This window comes from Haliotis rubra, unplaced genomic scaffold (genome assembly GCF_003918875.1).
Source record: "Haliotis rubra isolate DU_JTF1 unplaced genomic scaffold, ASM391887v1 Scf1, whole genome shotgun sequence".
In the NCBI taxonomy this organism is placed as follows: domain Eukaryota; kingdom Metazoa; phylum Mollusca; class Gastropoda; order Lepetellida; family Haliotidae; genus Haliotis; species Haliotis rubra.
In genome coordinates this window covers 4,113,970-4,128,246 of record NW_025764891.1, presented here as the reverse complement: position 1 = coordinate 4,128,246, position 14,277 = coordinate 4,113,970, and the positions used below count along the sequence as shown (strand labels likewise).

General features: G+C 39.0%; 1 protein-coding gene across 1 annotated transcript in view; it reads left to right on the top strand.

The window, feature by feature from the left end:
* LOC124272658 (inverted formin-2-like) overlaps positions 1-3,388 on the top strand; it is a 28,748-nt gene extending 25,360 nt beyond the window's left edge. Inside the window, 1 exon segment of the mRNA XM_046707878.1 lies at positions 10-3,388. The gene's annotated coding sequence lies outside the window, so the exon portion shown is untranslated.
* Positions 3,389-14,277: the final 10,889 nt, after the last annotated feature.

Below are 14,277 nucleotides of genomic sequence, written 5' to 3'. Positions count from 1 at the left end.
TCGTTTCAGGTGTGAAAAGCTTATTATCAGGAGGAGCCCTGGTCTGCAGGGCTTCGCTGTCTCAGCTCATCGTCAATGATGTCCTGGCTTCTGGCAGAGTGAACATGTGCCTGTTTCTCCTCTCCCAGGATATTGTTGCTAAAAGATGCGTAAAACTAAACCCACTCGCCATGTGTAGGTTAGTAAGGTCATAAAGTTTCTGAGTCATTACTTTCTGCATGATTTTTGTACTACCTCAGATTACAGATTTGCTGAACCAGATTTTTAAAATGTTAAATATGAAAAAAATGTCAAGAACATCTTCTTCTTTTTTCTTCCCACCAAACTTTCATTTTTAAATGAATTAAATGTTGCGATCTATGTGGTATGTAATTCTTTCAGGTCATCTTTATGTTTTTGAACGATATCTGTAAAACACATAATTAAGTAACATGGATTAGGGACCACTTTCATGACAAAGAAGTTCCTTTTAGCAATCTCAGCTCAATGATAATTGTCGCCGCCATATAGCTGGAATATTGCTGAGTGCGGCGTAAAACTCAGCTCACTCACTCACTCAATGATAATTGTAAATCTCATACTTTAACATTAGACTTACAACAATTGTAGATGAGATTGCTTTGTGAAGTTTGATGTACATTTAACTTGAACTCGCCCACAAAAATGATAGTTTCCAAATAACTTTCTACAGAATTATTAAATACAACTATCATCATGATTGAGTAGTACATGTCTTTCCTTACCTCTTCCTACAAAAATTGTTTCAGTAAAAAAAATTGTATGTAAATATTTTTTACGTAACTGATAATTTTTTATAACATGTCCATATTAATATAGTAAGGAATATCTGTGAGGTTGTTTTGTGATAAGAGTTCAGTGTATGCTGTACGTGGGATAGCACTGGTTTAGATAGTTTTACAGCTTGCTTCATAGCTTGGAATAAGGCCATGTCTGTCTTGCTTGCTGCTCTGAGGCACAGTTGGGCTTTCCGTTATTAGAACGATACATCTAGTCATTCACAACATCGGCAGGACAACACAGCCTTCCTGCTCTGACATGATCTTTATGAATTTTTAAAAATAATTCTTGTAGCTGTTCCTTCATGTTGATATGAATATTTTACATGACTTTGAGATCAAATTACATTGAATTACTATCTAAGTTATCTTTAAGTTGTTTCAATTTACAAACATGCCAGTACCACAAAGGTGTTTTTTTCAAAATACCCTAAAGAAGGCAAGTTTCACATCTATTTCAGTGATAATATTTTCCTAAAGCAGAATAAAGAATGATGATAATTTTTATGGATATACAACGTCATTATTCCGTGAAAGGCAACAACGACCTTAGAATCTATGTCCAAACATCTCCTTTCACAGAATAACGAAGTTGTATATTCATAAAAAGTATAATCAATTTTCACCACCCCAACTTTTAAAATGCCCATCAAGGAAGTAAAACAGAATACATTGACACTGTATGTAGCTGTTCTTTTCCATTACCCCCAGGAGTACAGTTTATAACATTTACCTGAATACAGTAACTTTATTCAATATTCAATCTATATCTGTGTTAAAAAGTGTGTATTGAATTATTTACCTGAAGTAGATGACACTGATAATATCAAGATAAGTCCTTGCTATATCATTTCTTACATCATCGAAATGATATTACCCTGATGTTTAATATATTTCCCTGGAGAAGAATATACTGTCCTGAGATTTAATATATTGCCCAGAAATAGAATATTTTACCCTGAAGTTTAATATGTAGCCCTTGGGTTTAATATATTGCCCTGAAGTGGAATATATTGCTGTTAAGTTTAATAATATTGCCCTGAAGTTAAATATATTGCCCCAAAGTGTAATATATTGCATTGAGGTTTATTTTATTGCTCTGAAGTAGAATATATTGCCCAGAAGTGTAATATTATGGCCCAGAAGTAGAATATATTGCCCGCCCTGAAGTTTAATATATTGCAAAGTAGAATATATATATTTCCAATGTCGGCAAGGAATCGGCCTGTATTGTCCTGCTGGTGAGATGTTTTTGTAAAGGTCAAGTCTTTTGCTTGAAGAGTGCAATTTGTATATATATTTTTTCCTGAGTCTCCTGTACATATATTATTCAGTTTTAGTTTCTATATTATAATTATAAAGAAGACAGATATAATTTCACAAAAAATGACGCCAGGTGTATTTTGCAGTCATACTCCATGGGAACATGTGCATTTGCCTGTATTTTGTTGGCTAAACAATATTTGCTTACAACTGTTTTTTCTATCCTTGTAAATCTATCAAATGTCTGTTCATATCCATCATTTGAACCGAATCTTATTTTTAAATTATTCATTAATTTCTTAATTCATTCTTATGAGGAAGACATGTTTTGTATGTCTGTTAGCGTTTCCTAGTTCAAACTGTGGCCCAATAGATTTATTAACCCACACAGAGTATTGTAAAGAAATATATTTGAACGAACATTTATGCTTCTTATTAGAATGGTAGATGAATAGAGTACAGTAGAACCCTGTTAGTCTGATGGATGCTTGTTGTTTGAAACTTCTACATATACATTCTAGACTGACAATTTATTCAGACCATAATTTGTTTTCCTTGACTTCATTGGTAACATCACCCATTGCAGATTGTAGACTGAATAGCTCCCCAGCAATGGTGGTTGTAGTGGATTGTGATGCATCATGATGACTAATTGTGTTGCTCGTAAAAAGAATTCAAATGATTGTCTGATCCAGACTTGGCCTTTAACAGACCGCCATCATAGCTGGAATATTGTGTGTTACACCACAAACACACTACAGGAATGTCACATGGATTAAGTCCATTTCATAGCATGTCAGTATTTTAAGCAGGTGAAAGTATATAATTCACATTTTGAGCACAAAAAAGTTATCAGAATTTATCTCAGTTTCTACATATTCATATTCAAATTGTAAATATTCTGATATTGTAAATAGAGTGCTTAGCGTTTTGTTGTGAAGTACGTTTTGTTGCATGATTGTACTAATGTTGCCATGGTGATTGGTTTATATTTGTGAAAATGGCTTTTTACAGTATTTTTGGTGACCTTTACCCGCCACAAGATTGTACAGTGTTGTGCTTGTTAACATGTATTGGCTGTTGTTGTTTTTATATTTTCCTTAAATTGTTTGACACACTTCCACTTTATTCATTATCACCTTAAATGTCAAATTATGATGATAAGGTATTTTGCTAAAAGCAAAGAATAACATTTACCTAAGTGTTACTTAAATGTTCAACAAGGATGGTTGTCACACCAAAGACACAGGTTTGGTTCCCCACATGGGTACAGTGTGTGAAGCCCATTTCTGGTGTTCCCCGCCGTGATATTGCTAGAATATTGCTATAAGAGGCTAAAAACTAAACTCACACACTCAATTATGTGTTCCAGGGGTGGTAATAACTTTAAAATTGCTAGTGTACTCAGGTACAGTGGCACATGTAAAATCACTTGCCCTGATAATTTTTCCACTATACCGTCCGTTTTCTTGTTGATATTTTAAATAAACAACATAATTAATATTGGAAAGTCAACTGGACACCGGTACAGTGTGATAAACAAATTTGCTTGCCCAACAGAAAAAAACACTGGACTCGGACGTCGGGCAATGGGTTATTTCCACCCCTGTGTTCAACACTAAAATTGGACCTATTGTAATCCAGACTGGCATCCAGATGATGAAACCTGTTGGAGACCAATGGTTAGTTTGGTCAGCAGCTACCAATGCTTTTTATGGGTTGAGGCAGCAAAGAGTATCAATGGTCAAACTTGATACTTGATACATGTCATCGTACCCCTGCCGTATAGATTAATTTTCATAATATCAATCACTTCACTGTTTGGTCCAGACTGCATTATTTAGAGATAACAGCCATATAGCTGGAACAATGCTGGGTGTGGCATTGAGCAGTTTCCAAAATTTTAAGATGAAGATTTCGGAATAATGTTCTAATGGCTGGATCTCTCATTATTGACAGTATTCAAGAAAATGAGCATTTTAAAAATATAAAATGGAATTGCTGCTTCTTTTACAGGTTTTATATGTTAGGTGTTTTGTCATCTCTTGAATATTTTCTTCTTGCAAAATTTGTAAACTTGCTTTGTTATGAAATGTTGGCAAGGAGCTTTAAGCCAAAGAGTCCGAGAAATGCTTCTGTAGGGCTAGATGCTGGGGATGAAGGTGCTTGGTAGTGGGATTTGATTTATTTTATTTTCATGAAAATGAAATGACAAACTGGTATGTCAGCACAAGACATCACGCTGGGTTCACCAAGGAATTAAGTCTATAAATATCAGCTTTCCTTCTACAAACTCACTCTACTACGCACTTGTTCACCAACACTCACCCTCTCTTAACTCACTCTTACAACCACTCACTCACTCACTCCAGTCAACTTAGCAACCACACTCACAAACACTTCCACCCCTCCACATGGCCTTTATACCTCCAGATTACACAATGGTGCAATCACATATCTTACCCTTGTTTATAATATCAATACATTACTGAATTAATATTATAAATGTTACCATGACAACGTAAATTTGTGTAATTGTATAATGGATTATGTGTTTGTTCTCAAATGTGAAATATTTAAGTATTACTACATATATGGATATGATATATTTTCATATTTTTCAAGTATATATTTCATGTGTAAAAGATGTTTATATCTCAGGTCATCTCTTTCACTGGTACAATATACATGAATCTATTTATGTTTTTCCAATTGGCAAATATCATTCCCCTATGTACCCACTCCATTTGTACCAAAACAAGTCCCCCTTTTAAAAACATTAATTCCCTTCACCACCTTGGACACAGAGGACAGTTGTGTAAGCTGCCACAGTCTGCTGTGCACAGTTGCTTCCCTTGGGCACACCAGGAACCTATGGTCATGCATAGCCTGCAGCATTTGGGGCTTTCTCCCACATTTAGTTGAGATGCTGTGATATAGCTGAAACACTGTTCAAAGCAGCATCACACCAAACTCACTCACTTGACCACCCCCAACACCCCACTTTACCACGTTTCAGTATCACATTGTATTAAATTTAGTGGGGGGTGGGGGTGGGGGGGTGTTGGTTGTTAGCCTAGTGGTTAAAGTGTTGGCTCATCACACCGAAGACCAAGGTTCGATTCCCCACATAGATACAATGTGTGAAGCCCATTTCTGGTGTACCCACATGATATTGCTGGGATATTGCTAAAAGGGGCGTTAAACCATATTCACTCACTCACTAGTATTTGGTATTTAGTTTAGTATAACACTAACAATCCTCTCACAAAGCCCTAGATTTCCACTACACAATGACTTGTCTTGAAAAGTCATGATTAGGGCAGACCAATTTTATTTCCTGTTTTACAGCATTTTGTCCTTAGAAAACCTAAAGGCAGGAGGGAAAAAAAATAAAATCACCAGTCAAAGTTATATTCCTTTTAAATACTCAAAGTATTTTACTTTTGGCAATTTATGAAGTGTATATGGGGCAAAAAACAATCTAAAAATAATTTCTTGTAAGTTTACATTTTTGCCCAATAAAAACATTATGATTTATATTTTGAACGGGGAAATTGTTTTTATTTTTTATATTTTTTCTTGTTCTTGAAAAAATACGACAGGCGGATCTGTAAAACAAGAAATATAATTGGTCTGGCCTTACCATTTTGTTCAGAAACCACACCTCTCCATCCTACATTCTTCTGTTTCTATTCACAATCCCTTCCACATCCATTTCATTTTTCTATCCTGGTAATGATTCACAACAACTTTGCCTTTCATATTTCCAATTATCATTACCTCAACATTTATCAGTTTCCATGTAACATATATTGCTTTCTCTTGTCACCAATATTTTTTTTCAATTTGTTTTTACTGACAAATATCAGTTTCTTATTCTATGAACCAATGTCAGGTGTCCCTAAACGTTTGATGCTTTTAATTCATGCCACAATGATGTGATGAAATAAATCCATGTCCGCTTTATCCTGTTGTTGTGTTTTTGATGGCACTAATGTATACATATAACAAAATGTTAGGGATGGTGAAAAGTTTAGATCTTGTATTTCTTAAATTGTGTGCTGATATTAGTCTTCACTTTCATGAAAATATTCCCCAAATATTCATGATCTCAACGTTATTGTCAACAGATGGTTATTCTAGTCTGGCTAGGATCTGTCTAAGAATATTCACAGGAACACAGGAAATCAATTTTGGGTGCGAGATGTAAATGGTCAGATGAACGCCAGATTCTTATAGCCTGTCACCTCTTTACTGATGAAGGTCTGGGTTAGAATATTGATCTTCAGTAACCCATGCTTGTCGTAAGAGGCGACTAACGGGATCGGGTGGTCAGGCTCGCTGGCTTGGTTGACACATGTCACCGGTTCCAAATTGCGCAGATCGATGCTCATCATGTTGATCACTGGATTGTCTGGTCCAGACTCGATTATTTACAGACCGCCGCCATATAGCTGGAATATTGCTGAGTGCGGTGTAAAACTAAACTCACTCACTTTACTGATGAATATTTGAAAGATTCTCGCAATAATGAGCTGGCTTGGTCTGAATGTGCCTATTGTATCTGTAATAGAATTGACGTCCAGCAACCAATGCTGTATGGGATCGTTGCTTATAATATCAGTCACTGGATTATCTGGTTCAGCCTGATATTTACATCATACTGTCAGATAGCTGTAATATTGCTGAGTTTGATATTCAAACATAAACACCATAATTTAAAAAAATATGGTACCCTATAAATCTCAAGTCTTACCATTGCAGAGACCATATACCAGTATATCTCTTTGCCATTTGGCACTGTGGGCCAGTCGCCCTGTCCTGCCCTGTGTAGAGTTGCGTCCCTTCGACACCGGAAACACATCACTTGGGTTGTACCGACCATGCCCAGGTTGTCAGCACCATACCCGTGGTCATGGGTTTTAGCCCGCATTAAGCTCAGGCTGACATTAATTACTATCAAAGTGGTGTTAAACCAACTATATCGGGTGTCCCCCCAAAAGTGAACCGGTTTTGGACAAGTTCTCAGCGATAGATAAACCGAATTTATTAAGAACTTTCACAGAGTAACCCTAGGGTATCATCAACAAGTCAAATTATGCGAGTATTGTCAAATTCAAAACAGCATGTCAAAAGATGTAATATCAAGGGAAAACATATTACAGCCTATGCCAAATGTGGCCTCCATCTTCCTCCACAACTACTTTAAACGAAGCCGTTTCTTCCAAGCAGAAATGCTTTTGCGTATTTCTTCCACAGATATCTCCTCCCATGACAAATTATCCTTTAACGTCTGCTCGGTCAGTTGGTCTCTCACTCCTCGCTAGGGGCGGTGGGGTAGCCTAGTGGTTAAAGCGTTGGCTCGTCACGCCGAGGACCCGGGTTCGAATCCCCACATGGGTACATTGTGTGAAGCCCATTTCTGGTGTCCCCCGCCGTGATGTTGCTGGAATATTGCTAAAAGCGGCGTAAAACCAAACTCACTCACTCACTCCTCGCTAAACTTTCTCCTTTAGAGAGTCCAATATGGCATTGCATTTTTAACATGTAGTTTTGAATTTGACAATACTCGCATAATTTGCGACCAATCTCTTACATAATTCATAGACTTGTCGATGATACCTTAGGGTTACTCTGCGAAGTTTTTGTATAAATTTTGTTTATCTATCGCAGAGAAAATACTTGTCAAAACCGGTTCACTTTTGGGGGGACACCCGATATATTCCCTCAAATTTGAGCAACAGATCGTGATACAGTTGTATGTAGAACACTTCTTAACAGATCACCTGTAGCCTCATTCAGACTTATACATAATGATGATAGCATTTGGCCCATCATTTGTATCTGAAAAAGGTAATGGTTAATGGCGTCCACTCGTCACGCTGAAGAACCGGTTCGATTCCCCATATGAGTAAAATGTCTGAAGCCCATTTCTAGTGTCCTTTCGCCCCACCCCCGTAATATTTCTGGAATGTTGCTAAAAGCATCGTAAATCCGGAATCACTTACTTGAAAAAGGCTTGATGATGAACTTCCCCATTATGTAACGGGATATTGCAGAAGCTCCAGTCTTTGCCCAGTATTTAGGATATCGGATCATCCATGTACCCGAGCCCTAAGTTAAAGGTTTGGGTTAATTTCCCTTGTTTTGAGGTTGCCAGTTCGAGCAGTCATAAGATACTGGGGCACGTGTAGTTCCGTCGGACGGGGTGCCGTCAATCCTCCTACAGAGTTACCTCCCTTGAGCGTACCAGAATCCAATGATCATGGGTGGGTAAACTGATGCTACTGTTTTAATGGCATTACAAGCGAAATACACGTAGAAGAACATTGAGTCATGAACCTATGATACTGGGTTCGAATCCCAGAATTATCCGATTATATGTTCTAGGTTTGTCTGCACCATACTCTTGCTCGTGAGTTTCACCAACGTCTAAGACTGCATCGTTTCGAGTTTTCCGTACAAAATCAGCAAGACTGTTCATAGCGGCATTAAACCAAATTCACTCAACCGCGCACTAACTTTTAAGATTTTACCGTCTTGTTGGCCACCTGAAGCTAACCCCCAAAACTGTTATTCTCCGTCACAACCAACCTAAACATTCCCCAACACTTGTAGATTGCGTCGTAATTAAGATGAAGCGGTACCAACTGGTACAAATTAATCTGGAGAGCCTATTTGTATGTGATTAATCCTAGTCTATTTCAGGCCAGCACTTATCGTGCTTCTATTATGACGTCAATGGTTCCTGATAATGTGGCACGATGACAATACAATGAGAGTGATTGGATACTACAGTATTCTGGACACTACATTCAACGAGGGACAGTGGTTCCTGAGAGTATTTACACAGGCCCTCGTGTCTTTGCGAGGATTAAAGCTTTTTTTAAAATGCATAAAAATTTGAGATGACCCCCAGACTCAAAATGCTTCACAGTACAATACATGATGTCATGATGTATTGTACTGTGAAGCATTTCGAGTCGGGGGTCATCTCAAAAACAATATGTTTTTAATCTTTAATCCTCGCAAAGACACAAGGGCATGTGAGTAATTACAGGTCCACTGGACAAACCAACATGACCCCCATTGTCTGAAGATCGCTGGCCCGTTGGCGAGTGAGTGAGTGAAACAACATTTATTTTGGAGGGACGGGACTCTCAGTCTTGGACGACATGGCTAGATTGTCTCAAAGTCCCTGAACTTAGACTAAAGGTTAGTCTCTGAATACATATAAGTTTGATAGAAACAAGCAATTCCTTTTAAACTGAAAACGAGTCCCAACGAGGAGATTATCCCTGAACAATATGTTGGTTTCTCCTGCCCAGGCTCTTCTGTAGAAAGTCTAGATTTTCCACAATTTCAGATTCTGAACTGGGGCACGTTTTTAATTTGAAAAGAGTTGAGCGTTCACATCAAATAATGTTTTTACAGACTAAGCGTTTGTTGAATGACTGGGCCACCCGCTTCCCCGCTGTCCTATATTTGTACATAGTGCCTGTAAGACTGACTGACTGACTGAGTTTAGTTTTACGCCGCTTTTAGCAATATTCCAGCAACATCACGGCGGGGGACACCAGAAATGGGCTTCATACATTGTACCCATGTGGGGAATCGAACCCGGGTCTTCAACACGACGAGCGAACGCTTTAATCACTAGGCTACCCCACCGCTCGTTGAAAACAGTTTCACCCCATCTCGCCTATAGCTATGTACTTCAACCTTGCGTGTTCCTTTTCATATCCCACAGATTAATTACATTACTCGTAAATGAGAGAAGTTCATTCTAAGTAGACAAATACTCGTAAATGAGAAGTTCTTTTTACGTAGGCAAATAAACCATATCATGTGAACTCAGATTGCATACATAAATCGGAATGCTGATTATCTAAAAGAAAAAAAAGCTAAGGTCGTGATTAGCGTTGAAAGCATATAGTGCAACCACTCCCATGGACGCAGCTTAATTAACTAGACGTACAGTCGTTATTACAGTATTACATTACTACTGAGAATAATCTACAGATAACATCAGCATCACGGGATGAGAGAACGCTAATCCGTATTGACTCACCTTGATCTGTATGCTGCGCACCCGCTTCCAGCAAATGCATTCCACTTGAAATGCACTACGGTTCCCTGTTTGTTGACTGTGTTTTAGCATTGTTTGATGATGGTATTGAGGAACAATTAGATTTCAGATCATTAACCCCACAATGGTCGAGGAGTAACCTCGGTTCATCATGTCCTGGGAATTTGTAATCGCATTCATTGTTCAACGATATTCATCAAGTCTTTGGGAGTGAATACAGATAAATGTTAAATATACATATTTCATGTCATATTTACTATAGATGAGGTTATGTGAGTCTATGCGTGTATTTAAATGTTGAGAATGATTGTGACGAGGAATAGCAACTTCTTTGCTATACATGCACAACTTATCAGGGCTACTACTAGCCTGGTTCCTTGGGTACGCTACCCGTGAACATCCGGGTAGAATTGATCTTCAGTAACCCTTGCTTGTCGTAAGAAGCTTGGTTGACACATGTCATCGTATCCCAATTGCGTAGATCGATGCTCATGTTGTCTGGTCCAAAGTCGATTATTTACAGACCGCCGCCATATAGCTCGAATATTGCGGAGTGTGGCGTAAAACTAAACTCATTCAACATGGGTACGCTTGTGAAGCGCTAGCGCAGCATACCCAGGGAACCAGACTGGGCTACCAATTGCCCTTTGATCAGGTGAAGGACAAGATGGGAGAACATGACTGGTGGCCAAGACATCCTTACATTCTTCATCATCACACCAAGAGGTTTCATTTACTATATATAGCCTACTACTAAAGAGTTAAACTCCTCCTAGACTTAACTTTTAAGTCTCGGGTGTTCTATATTTCTGTACTTGCGTGTGTCTCTGGGGTGTGTGCGTGTACATATGTTCGACCCTTGCGCTTGAATAGTGCAAGAGCACAAAACTGTGAGTTCGAGACAGTGTTAATTATATTATATGTTTGGCAAAGTCTGACACTTAAACGTTTGCGTGTATCCTCCCAGAATAGGAACATCTTAATCTAAAGGTGCAAGGTCTAATGTACTGGATATGAGAAGGTACATTCCAAAATGTGAAATGCATTAGACCCGCGACCCGCGAAGGTCCGGGTTAGAATGAATCTTCAGTAACCCATGCTTGTCGTAAGAGGCGACTAACGGGATCGGGTGGTCAGGCTCGCTGGCTTGGTTGACACATGTCATCGGTTCCCAATTGCGCAGATCGATGCTCATGCTGTTGATCACTGGATCGTCTGGTCCAGACTCGAGTTACGAAATCCGAGCGAAAAGAATGGAAATTGATCATTGTTAGCTTCGTTAGTCAATCTAACACAACACAAGAAGCCACAGTCAACTAGTCTTCGTGGAAGGGACTTTAACGCGGACCGTAATACATACAACTATGGAAAGATGCACGTAAATACGTAAATTACACAATAACGTCATGTGATCTGGGTAATGAGGGTTGTAGTGTGTAGAGTTAATAAGTAAATAATTAAAAAAAACCCAAATGGACGGAAAGACAATCTGCCAATCCCAGTTAATCCACCTGGATAGACGTGTTGCGACATATAGTGTGACCAGAAATTATTGAGAATTTTAGGAATATGTTTAATTGGGTTTCTAGTATAAACAACCTTGACCAGCTATCAAGTGCTTGGTTTCATTCAAGAGAGACAACACCGTTAATCCTTTTTCATTAGTTTGTGAAGAGTTATCCCCTTTGTTTACTTGCTAGCAGACGACATTTTCAGTGATCCTCAGTATGGATGAGTTAGAGAAGAGGAAGTTGATTTTAGAGTATTATAACAAGGACATCAGATCAGCTAAAGTGATTTCAAGTAGAACAGGCATCCCTTTGTCCACTGTTTATCGTGTTTTGAAAAATATTGCAAATGGATATGGCATTGAGCACCACGGAGGCGCAGGTAGGCCCAGAAAATTGACTGTCGGTGACAGGAGGCGTCTTGGTATTCTTGTTTCTAAAAACAAACGAAGTAAATTAGAAAACCTAAGGCTGGATATGATTGATAGAGGAACTGTGGCTGTCTGTAAGGAGACAATTACAACTGAGCTGCATGCAAAGGGTTGGCAGAAAAGTCGAGGAATTCCATCACCGATCATGAAAGCTGAACAAAAGGAGCGAAGGTTGAACTGGTGCTTACAGCATAGAAATTTTAACTGGGACAATGTGATTTTCTCAGATGAAAGTTCTGTGTGGCTGTGTCCTAATACACTGAAATTCTGGACCAAACAAACTGAAAAACCTTTGTATCAGCACCCAAAGTACAGTCCGAAATTTAACGTGTGGGGTGGCATATCTGTGTTAGGGGCAACGCCCCTCTGTGTATTTGAAGGGAATATGAACAGTGAGCGGTACACAGATATTCTCGAGGGACATTTACTTCCATCTGCTCACGTGTTCTATGGAAATTTTGGGATTTTCCAGCAGGACAACGACCCAAAACATCGTTCAAAGCATTCACAGGCCTGGTTTCGGACCCAAAATAGGACATTATTAGATTGGCCAAGCTATAGCCCTGACCTAAATCCAATAGAAAATATTTGGGGACTTATGAAGGAAAGTGTCAATAAGAAAAATCTGACAAATATTGCTGAAATAAAAGAATAAGAGGTGGTCCGATATTGGGACAGCATGGACCACGACTTTCTAACTTCTTTGATCAGTAGTATGCCCCGCCGCATTGAAGCCTGCATTGCTGCCCATGGTGACTTGACAAAATACTAACTGTTCACCTGTCTTTGAATCTGGAGTTATGTTCTGCTAATATTCACATTTAATACATGAGTAATGAGTGAAAAATATATAAAAAATTACAATCTTTAAATTCTGAATAATTTCTGGTTGTACTGTATACCACGCCCACCATTAACGTTCTTAATACTTCCTGAAGTGCTTTCGGTCAGAGAAATTCTTTAACGAGGTTTGTTTTCTGGTTTTCCAGTGCTTCCTACACCAAAGGTCACCTTGACCGATCAGTAATTACCCCCCGCACGCGGCTCCATCGATCGAATGCTCGATGAGGCGAGATGAATCACTCCTATTCTCCCGCTTCCCAAATACTTATACGGCTGTTCCAGTTGACGCCCTGGGCGTGGCTGAAATAGCACTAGTCTTCAACTATTGATGGCCGCGGTAATTCCTGACAGCATGTCTTGTCGATTTCATCACAACGATCACAGGGGTCAATGGGATGTGAATATTTGATGTGAGAGCCTGTTGCTGAAGGGAGTATTACCATTTTGAACTGGATATAAGAAAACAGTGCAACGCCAGTGAACAGTCGAGAATACCAACTGTCCAACAGACGTATGGGTCAAATAGTTCGGCGTTTGCTTTTTTTTTTAAATCACATGACAAAGCAGATGCTAAGCATTGGAGTTGGGCCAAGAACAGAAATACAGTCCAACATCGTAGTGTTGAAGTTGCAGTTGCAATGACCTACGAGATTACTTCGAATACAGTTAATGGGTCCTTTTTCCTTTAAGGCCGAGCTTTGAATATGAAAAACAAACATTTCTGTATCACACGATTACATTACAATTCCGTCGGTATCATTAAGCACGTGTTTATGAATCATTCTCAAGCAGTGATAACACCACGTGTCCGCGAAGAGTGAATACGGCTCGAACAGCAGCCCCCACTGGAGTTTGCGCTGACCAGTCATTGGCATCTGTTGCAGACCAATCTCATGTAGTGCCTCCTCCATATGATTGGATTGGCACAGAATTCCTTGCCTTGAATGTTGTAATCCTTATACCTAATAAAACGACTCGAGTCGTGTTAGGTTCCTTGAAATGCTCGATTGTCACTGATGCGTCAAATGTGGAAATGTCACATCTTGTAGCGGAGTGAGAATGACAAAAGTCGTAGACAGGTGCTTTCTGGTGTGACAGATGACCTACTTAAGTAGTTCGTGTTTGCTTACCAAAATCGTGATATGCGAATCCTACCGAAGCAGATCCTGACAGACAAGGGACACAACTCTGCACATCAAGCCCCTCACTCCAATGCATGGGTCATCCGTTCCCACGACTGCTCTTGGTTCTCATCAAGACTTGATGTCTGCCGTGTTTGAAAGCAGTAAGAAAACAGTGCTCAGGTCACGCAACGTTACAGTTAATTATTAACAAAGTCACTG